Source organism: Arachis ipaensis, chromosome B9 (genome assembly GCF_059453495.1).
Source record: "Arachis ipaensis isolate K30076 ecotype BB chromosome B9, ASM5945349v1, whole genome shotgun sequence".
Lineage (NCBI taxonomy): Eukaryota > Viridiplantae > Streptophyta > Magnoliopsida > Fabales > Fabaceae > Arachis > Arachis ipaensis.
This window is the reverse complement of record NC_142444.1, coordinates 32074422-32084195: the sequence shown is the minus strand read 5'-3', so window position 1 is coordinate 32084195 and position 9774 is coordinate 32074422. Positions and strand designations below refer to the sequence as shown.

The window sequence follows — 9774 nt, the reverse complement described above, 5'->3', positions numbered from 1 at the left end:
GGTTCTTGTTTGGCTCTGCATCCAGGAACTTGCCACAGTAGCTTTTCGATTTCGGTGCGAGATAGCAATGCCGGATCTCTACCCTCGCTGCAATGGTCAAAAGAGTCAGCTTATCATTGCTTTTTTGAGTGTTATCAGCTTGAAACGTGTGGTCCATTCTGGGTGTGTCATTGTTCGGCATCAGCAGCTCTATGACTGGTTTAGTGAACCCCTTGGATATTTTCCAGCGTCGGATGGTGCAAGCTGATTTCACTTTTTTCGCAGGTATATAATAGATTTGGCGTAATAGAAATTAGCAAATTTTTAATCCCGAAGAGGAGTGGTCTGATCATAAAGTTACCTTCTCTGCCAGGAGGCTTGCTCAGGAGCTGGAAAATTTCAGCCACTCAAACCACCTCCTTCATGAACCTGACCTGATGATAGTGTGGTTTGGTCTCCTCCTCCAAAAGATATGGTCAAAATAAATTGTGATGCCAACATTTACATGAGTACAATCTTGAGGGATTTGGTTGTCTTCTTTGGGATAAAAATAGAACTTGGAGAAAAGGTTGCTCAGGATGTCTCCCTAATTGGAAAATTTTCAGGTGTGAACTTTTTGCTCTTTGGAGGGATTTGGTTCTTACTTGGGAATGTGGGTTAAAATCATTCATATAATCAAAACTGACTCGATGAAAGTTTATCTAAGACTTCAATTTGATTCTGATCGGCCAACTAACACTGATGGTGATCTAGTGTTGAAAATTAAAGAGTTGGCTTTGAATTGGAAAGTTCATTTTAGTCTAGTGAGAAGGGAAGCAAATTCAACTGCTGACCTGCTAGCTAAGAGAGGGGCTTGGGATGGGATTGATTTGGTGGAGCGGCTGGAGTCTTGGCAACAGTTGCGAGACGTTTTCAGTAGGGACTTAGTATTGCCAACTTGATTCTTGTTTTGTATTTTCTTTTAGCCCCTATGTTCTAATTTTTTTCAAAGACACAAAAAAAAAAAAACCACATCAATATAATCATCACCGTAATATAATCATTTTAGAATGACCTTTTACACTATTATCCATTAAGAATCTGAATATCCTACTATTGAAAATATAGCATGTATACAACTCATTTCTTACTTTCCCCCCCCCCCCCCCCCCCCAACACATTCACATTCAGCAAGTTCCAAATAAGCTTGCCAATCTTGCCTTTGGAGGTAATCGACCTTTTTACGCAACCTTCTTGGTTGTGTTGCTTAGATGGCTATGTGACTAATAGCGTGACAAAACTCACTCTAATATTGGAGCCTGCCATATCCGAATTTTACAGCATATTATCCTCGAGTACATAAGCTTACTTTCTTGTTCATAAACATACTATATACCTTTCTATATACTAATGAGTAATGATGAAATAAGTTATTTTTTGCCTCCCAAATCTTATAGTCTCTTCCCGCAATAGCTAAGGACCAGTTTTGGGAGCCAGCAGGGGGTTCAAAGTGGCCAGGTCCAATCTTCATGGCAATTTTTTCATCAATGATAGATGCATAAACATCCCATTCTGCCTTAACAATCTGAACCTTAAAGCATATGCAAAGATTAAGGTCAGTTTTCCAACAATATCAAATCCAGTATTTGTGCATAACATCATATTAATTAACAACTAAATAATACCCTCACTGTTTAATTAAGAGAGTCATGAACTTGTAAGCATGCATATGATATTTATTTCTACGTGCATGCACATACACAAGAGAGTTTAATTTCTAAGCACTATCAATGTTCAATATTACATAGGCATTCATCTAGGTATTGTTACATAAACAAAAAATAGTTTATAGACAATTGGGGTAAAGTTAACTAATTGTGTGTATATAACAACACTTGATTGGATGTTACTGTCAATTCATAGAGGATTTTAATTAAACTCTATACTATATCTTCCAAGCACTATAGAGAGAAACAACCAGAAAGATTATAAAAACAACTATTAACGAAAAAAGGATGCATACCAAAAATGCATAACACCACACACATTCCCAAAAAATATTGGAAAGTTTCCTATACATTACCAGTATTCAAGCACGGATATATTCTTATACTTACCACACTCCTGCAGTGGATCTTGTTCCTAGTCCTGATAGATATAAGTGTTCCTACTTCTGTTTTATTGTGAGAGAAAATGTGGTCCAAGAACACTGATGGAGTTCCAGGGTGAGTAAGAATGTAAGCATATCCCTCCATTTCTTTTCCACTTGGAAATCTCCAATGACCCTTCAGGAGAACATATTAAAAATATTTTACTTGATGTTGATAAAAGAGAGTTAATACTTTTATCATTACCAAACCATAGCAAAATGATAAGGGTTCCTGCAAGCATCATAACTTCAGTATGATATCTCAATACTAAAATGCCTATTATTCGAAATTTGGCTTCATTGTATTAACAGTTCCAAAAGAGTTATCCGAAATTCACTTACAAATAGCTAAACAATTAACAAAAGCTTCAATCTTATCTACTAATATTTTCTAGAGATTTTTTATGATGAACTCATGGATAGTTATATAGATTTTATGTAAAATGCGCTAAGAATATCAAGGTATAATCAATGAAATCCATCATGGAAGAGCAGTCAAACAGTGAGTGTGTGGAAGATGGTTACTGTGATGATGTGGTAGTATATAATTTGGTGGTCTAGGTAAAACTTTAATACATTGAAGTCCACACAAATTAAACCCGTAAAAGAAACTTTTACACAAATATCCATTCAACTATTACCATATTTGCAAAAGTAATCACCTTTTACACCTATTACTTGAATGATTATTCAAAATAACGTTTGCTCATCAAAACTAAACTCAAAATATTACAAGGTTTGATTGATTAGACTACTATTCAACTAAATATTTGCATGCAATAATGCAGATTTACACCAAAAGTCTTAAGAAATTCCAAGCAAAATGACTAACAGTAAGTTTTGAATTTTGCCAAGGTGTAAATTCAAACCTGGGTGGAACCAGTGTCATGATTTTCAATAAAGGTAACAGCATGAGATGGCCACCACCCCATAACTCCTGGTGGATTTCCACCGCTATCAGACAATCGCCAGTATTCACATGTTTCAAATGCCTAAATGGAGACAAATTTCAAAAATACGATTAAGGATTAAAGTGCACGAGAAAGTAAAGTACAAAACTAAGGAGTTGAGCACACCCTTGGAGCATAACTTTCATTGTGTGCAAGACTTATCAAATGATTCAATTGAGCTTAACCTCTCACTAATTGGTCCATCAAATCAAAACTTAAAAATACATATAAAATACAAGGTAGGACAAGTTAAGCCCTTGTCAGCTTTTTGCTGGAATTTGTCTTGATTGTGTTTTTGATAGAGGCCAATTTGAACTACCTAGAAATAGATCCATCTATGTCCTAAAATCCTTTTGATGATATAGCAAAGGGACCAGCTTGTTAGACATTACGGTTGATCGTCTATTCTATTCTCCAGGAAAAAATAAGAGGCGCCAATTCTCAAGGTTTTGTCAGACAAAACAAATGTTAACAGCATGCATATGCTAGAACAATGTCAAAAGCACATTTTTTCACCCTTTCAAAAAATAGGTGAAACTTGAGGTAAGTAAACCATTGAAATATGTCAGCTCTTAAAACGTGCAAAAGGGGTAAATGGAATGGAAAATACAAAAAATAAAAATAAAAAATTGAACAGACGCTGTTAAAATAAGAAATGCCTGAGTAAGTGTTTACAGAGTGAAGAATCCCTTTGGTTGTAACATCAAATGCACCAGCAGTGCCATTGGTAGCATTGATCCAATCAACTATCCTCTGCCTATGAGCATCTTGATTATGATCCAATTCACCATCTGTGTAACTCAGGGAATCCCAAAACTCTCCTACAGCAAAATAAGGGTCACTTGCCTGAATGTAGTCCTTTACATAGCCACCCCAAAATCCTCTGGCAAAGTCAAGCCTCCATCCATCATATCCAACTTCTTTTCTGAAAGTCACAAAATATAAGAAACTGTATGCTCTATCCAAACCAAAATAACAATCATAATAGAAAAACATAATTTTAATGAAACTTTACAGGACACAGGAGTAGGACTAGTTAGGGCCACTAATCGACAAAGTGCAAATGATCTCAGATATCTGATTTTTATGAGAAAGAGAGTCCTTCCGAGCATCTAAATCTGTAATGCTGTTCAGTTTAGCTTCCTCAAAAGAAAGATTGGAGATACCTATTTGTAAGGCTGTGTTTCGAATTTTGATACTATCCCAAAACAAAAAATAATAAACCTATTTATGTCTCAAGATAGTTTTTCTCTATATTTTCGGTCCACCCAGAATATGGGAACAGTGGAGACAAGGTTTCTCCATCTCTATGCCTTAAAGTCCCGGTCCTACATGTACTGGGATAGTTACAAATCGGGCTTAATAGGTTGTCCATTTGGGATCAGCAGCAATTCAGCAACATATATTCATCGATTTAGAAATACTACTTAGTATAAAGACTCCACTGTGCTTCTCTTCCCAAAAATAGAGAGAACAAAGGAAAAGAAGAAATGGGCGGACTATTGGTCAGTTGACTATTACACCATAAAGAAGCACACAGAATTCATTATGAATACTTCTAAATTTCAAATCTATCCCTGACATTTTGGGAAAGCAGAGAGTAAATAGCATGCCCTAATCAAGTGTGTACCAGGCCAACAGATAGCTATTGGTCCATAGTCAAGACATAGCTCATTTTTAACATATTACCAAGCAATTCCATCAGATTCTAGCCCTACATACGCCTTGCCACCTTTCTAAGGTAACATAATAGGGAAACACGACTCATAATTTGACTAGAATCTATGCTCTACCAAAAAATTTGATTGTGCAACTGTATCAAAATTTTCCCTGACAGCACTTCTGTTAATACTAAGAAAGGAAAAAAGAAGGGGTATGAGATATCAACCTCAACCAGCATAACCATTCTATAATATCCTTTCTCACAAATTCCTGTGAATGATCAATATTTGGTGCAGCATCAAAATTCTCTCCACTACTCTTGTTTCCCCTACCCTGTATGGCAAGGAATGACATCAATTATGTATCAAAGTTCACCCAGCAATATAACAATATCATACAACCCGAACATTCACTAGGAGTGTTATAGAGAAAGTAGAGAACCCTTTATCTGATTCTGATTTAGGATTATTACTAATTAATACGAAGTTAGAGAGAATAAATTACAAAACACACATCCAGAACTTTCACTAACAAACCTGAAAATGAGGATCATCAGCAACAATTGCACGTTCATCCCAGTTGAGACGCCCTCCAAATAAGTTCCAAACACCGTTAGGATTCTGATAATGAGCACAACGGTGATTTAAAACAGCATCTCCTAAAGTTTTTATTCCAAGTTCATGAAATTTTTTCACCAAATCCTTCAGTTCATCAATGTTTCCGTATCTGATATTTATTAAAAAAGAAAGGTTGTTACAACTCATGCACCAGTTCCTTTTCTTGAATGTGTTTTGCTGGTTATCTATCCTTTGAGTTCAAGATTAAGACTATGTTTGGATTGGTGGAAAGAGATGAAAATCGAATGGACTGAGAAGGAAAAAAATTAAAAGTTTCAACTTTTGAATACATAATAGTGGAAACTATGGAATGGAAAAGCATGAAATGAATTTTATAACATTTCGTCATATTATTTTATTTTTCTTCGCCCAAAATGGGGAGAAGCGTAGAATTCCTCATTTTTTTTTCCCTTCTCTTATGACAAAACTATGCATTCCATTCCTTTCTACACTAATTTCTAAATAACGGAGTGGTCACTTTACTCCATTCCATTTTGAATATCAAAACAGCAGGCATGGATCTCCATTCCATTCTACTCAATTGTTTCCTCATGTATTATATAAATATACAGATGAAAAACCACAGTATCTGCTACTCAATTTAGTGAATGATGGTCATATTTGGAGTGCAATTTGGATAACACTAGTCCTTCTATTATAAGTTCTAAAATAAGATTAATGCCAGCAACTAAATGGTTATACTACTTTTGACGTAGTACCTTGAATTTAAGTTATATAAATCCCTTGGCATGTATCCTTCAGGTGAAACAGACTCAGTGCACGGCGGTAACCAAACTACAGTAAAACCAAGTGATGCTAGCTCTGAAGCCTTATCCTTAAGCTCCACATACCATCTTCCAGATTTATGAGATTCCCAGTTAAACCCTTGGCATAATATTTCATATCCCGTGCCTTCTGCAGAACATACTTTTGGAACTAGAGTCGATATTCTTGATCCAACAGCAGGTTCAGGTTCCACAACAGCGGCCTCAGGCTCCACAACAGTGGCCTCAGGCTCTAGTGTAGAAGTTACATCTGAGAAAGTTGAAACCGAGCTTTTGAACATATTATAGGCTTCAGCAGCAAGTCTTTCAATTTCTTGAAGAATGCTTTCTTGTGGCTCTTTCGATTTTATCTTTCTGTTCTTATTAGCGGAAATGTCTGTCACCAAATTCCTTATTTCGCCGAATATTCCATCAGTAAATGAAAGGAAAGAAGCTTCTTGACTTGTCCCCTTGGTCACTTCCCTCTCCACACCTTCTGGTTGGTCCTCTTTATGGATGCTATTAGAATCCAAGAGAGAGACGTAAAAGTCATTTCCCATGCATTTGAACCAAGTTTCATTTTGCTTAAGAACAAAAGCAAATCCTGAAAACCCTTCGCCTAAAGTGATTTGTAGAGAAGATCCTTTTGTACTGTCTCCTGCCTACAAAATAGGATGGCCAAATAGATGTATAATGAGAAAAAGAAAGAAAAACATTTAACTACAACAATAATGTCTATATCCCCATCAACAAAATATAACTCAACTTTTAAGTTTTTAAAAAGAAAAATAATAAGGGAAAATAACAAGAGCAAGTACAAAGTTCTTGAATGCAATGTTGCTTCAATAGTATGCATGTATCCATTAAGGTATATAAACTTACATCAGTGTCTAAAAAAGAAACTGTAGTAAAATGAAAGAGAGAGTACAATGCATCCGGTCAGTAGTCTGCATATAATTTAAACAAAATCAACCTCTTGCAACAGAAAATCACATGGTGCAAAAATCAAGTTTAAAGTCTATTGGAAGTATTAAGCATGCCTATATCTTCATAGAATGCATGGATGGTGAGGACCACGCCAGCGGAAGAACAGAATTCAAATTATTTTGATAGCTTAAGGCTATGTTCTAAAACATTGAAAGAAAAATTCACAGTTTGTCAGCACTGTACCTGCAGTTGAGATCTCAAAGCTGTCTTTATACGGTACTGTTCCTGGTGGATGAGGACCAGGTGGAACTTCCCACCTTCTTGAATTGCCCCTGCAAAGTCCCCAGTGAAGTACAATATCTCCAGGTAGGTCAGTTTCTAAATATAGGACATTTTTTAATGTCTCAGACTGATGACACTTTTTAACAGAGACAGTAACAGAGTTATTGAAATCAATCTCCTTTGTGATAGGCACTTCTATACAGAAACCTTCTAGTTGACCATTTTCCTGTTTTGGATTAATTAGCTCACTGCTTTTATCTTGATCATTGTGAACTGTTGTTATTGACTTCAGGAGAATGTTAGATATCTTTGTCAAACCTCCTACAAGTAATGAAACTACAAATCAGGAGCTGCATCACAGGATAATGATTAATTTGATACCCTCAGAGCACTAAAATGAGAAGGTAATATACACTTTATTAGCAAAGTAAATAAAATCACAACATGCAATGATTTCAGAAACCTGGCCATAAACTAAAGCGCCTTTTAGGTGTCTTAAGGTATTTGGCCAAAGGAACTTTGAAATCTCTTCCCTTATATTGATGCCAAGCTCCATTTTCGTCATCCTAAATCAACCAAATTCGGAAAACCAAAGTAGCAAACGGAAGCAGCGAAAGGAAGAAAAACAATGTTCAGTCAAAAGGATTCCAAGATCCATCAAGTTATCTACTACTAACAACAAAACAGATACAACTTGTAATTGTTAAACCTAAACCTTGAGAACAAAATTAATTGTGGAAATTTTGCTGTCGGGCTTAAGATCAATCTTGACTTCATAAAATGTATCTCCTTCATCAGCAGATATTGATGACTTTTTCAGGGGTGTCTCTATTGCATAGTCCTGAAATTTTTACTTTCCAACTCAAACTTTTGCCATGCGAATAATGAGCACGCAGCATAAGTGATCATGGCAGGCCATGAAGCCATTGTCTACCTTTATAGTAACAGATCCAGGCGGTATCATATCACAAGGAGGTTTATCCCACTCCCTGCAAGAATCAAGAACATTATAGGGTCACTAACATTATCAATTAACATACAACAACATGGTTTTCAAACTTAAAGGAAAGAGAGTTCTTAGAGCTTATTTGTTTTGTGTTTTGTCTTCATATTTTCTTTTTTCATGATTTTAAAAAATATAAGCAGTGTGAAATGATTTGAAAAAGAGAATTCTATTTAGTTATTTATTTATTTATTTTCCTCACTCCGAAACAAAACAAATACTCAAAATGTAAATAGTAAATATAAAGAGAAATCAACAATAATAAGTACTAAGTACCTCCCAATGTCATCAACATAGGAAACTCCCCAATGAAGAGTCCATTTTCCAGGTAGATTGCAACCCACTGTAAGCTCCCAATTCCTCAATTCCTTACTCTGATCTAATCTCACGAAAATCATTCCCTCCATCTGCAAGATTTCATTACAATCAAGACAGCAATCCCGTAATGGCAAACGCCAAAATATGCTGAGATACATTCCACATAAAGCATGTTAAGTTACAAGTAAGGGGGAAATTTTGTAACATAAGTTGACGGATACCATTATCAATCTTTTTTTCTCTTCCGAGTATATTCCCCAACAATTTCTTAGAAAACCATGCACATACTCACGCATAGACATTAACAAAAACACATATGCATATCAAAAATATTTTCGTGTTCAAACAACATTGTTTCATATATTAGAAGGTTAAGTTGAGAACCATTTGCGTTCTCTTGATTGGGAAAATCTTGGTGAAAAGCAGATCATCAGAGCATTGATGAGGGGAGGATTGCACGGTAGGCGTGCCGATTTCAGAAGCAGCAACCACATGAGAAAGAAACCTATGGGGGTGGAAAAAGGTGTTGGTGGAAGAAAATGCATTGTTGTTATTGGTGGAAAAGCAAGTGAAGAAGGGTTTGAATTCGTGGTGGTGATTGGAAGATCGTTGTTGAATTGGAAGATTATTTTGTCCGCGGCAAAGGTGGAAGAGTGGGTCTATGGTGGTGAGGGTTCCCATTATCATGAAGATGATCCCTATTTCTTTTTCAGTCCCAGCAAAAATGGAAAAGCGGTTAATTGGAGGAATGAAATGAAGATACTTTGGCTCAGCATGAACATGCTTTGTAGTACTTTGTAGTTTGTAGTAATTTTGTACTTTTGTTTGGAGTGGCACACAATATAGAGTGGAAAAGTATATGAAACAAAGACGTGACCAGCCAAAAAGTAAATAAAATCGTTTAATTAAAATTACTTTTTAAATAATATGTTTTAAAATCGCTCTTGAGATCACGGAGCACAAACTAAAACCCGATATTTTATAGAACCCAAACACATTTTGACTGATTTTTGACTGAAATGATTTTGGTCCCTAGTTGTTCTCATATAGAATTATAGATTCCATAATCCATACTTCCCGATTGGTTAGAATTTCCTTTTTAGGAAAAAGAAACAAAATGAAATTTCCCGAAAGCAAAAAGAAC

General features: G+C 35.8%; 1 pseudogene across 1 annotated transcript; it reads right to left on the bottom strand.

Annotated features, from left to right (window-relative positions):
* Positions 1 to 1090: 1090 nt before the first annotated feature.
* Positions 1091 to 9407, bottom strand: LOC107615350 (alpha-amylase 3, chloroplastic-like; annotated as a pseudogene). Its single transcript, XR_015899026.1, has 13 exons — positions 9015 to 9407; positions 8589 to 8719; positions 8244 to 8298; positions 8025 to 8150; positions 7773 to 7875; positions 7271 to 7630; positions 6056 to 6762; positions 5256 to 5445; positions 4946 to 5052; positions 3733 to 3982; positions 2977 to 3099; positions 2076 to 2243; positions 1091 to 1549 (listed from the first exon to the last, which is right to left on the bottom strand). The product of XR_015899026.1 is annotated as an alpha-amylase 3, chloroplastic-like (transcript).
* Positions 9408 to 9774: the final 367 nt, after the last annotated feature.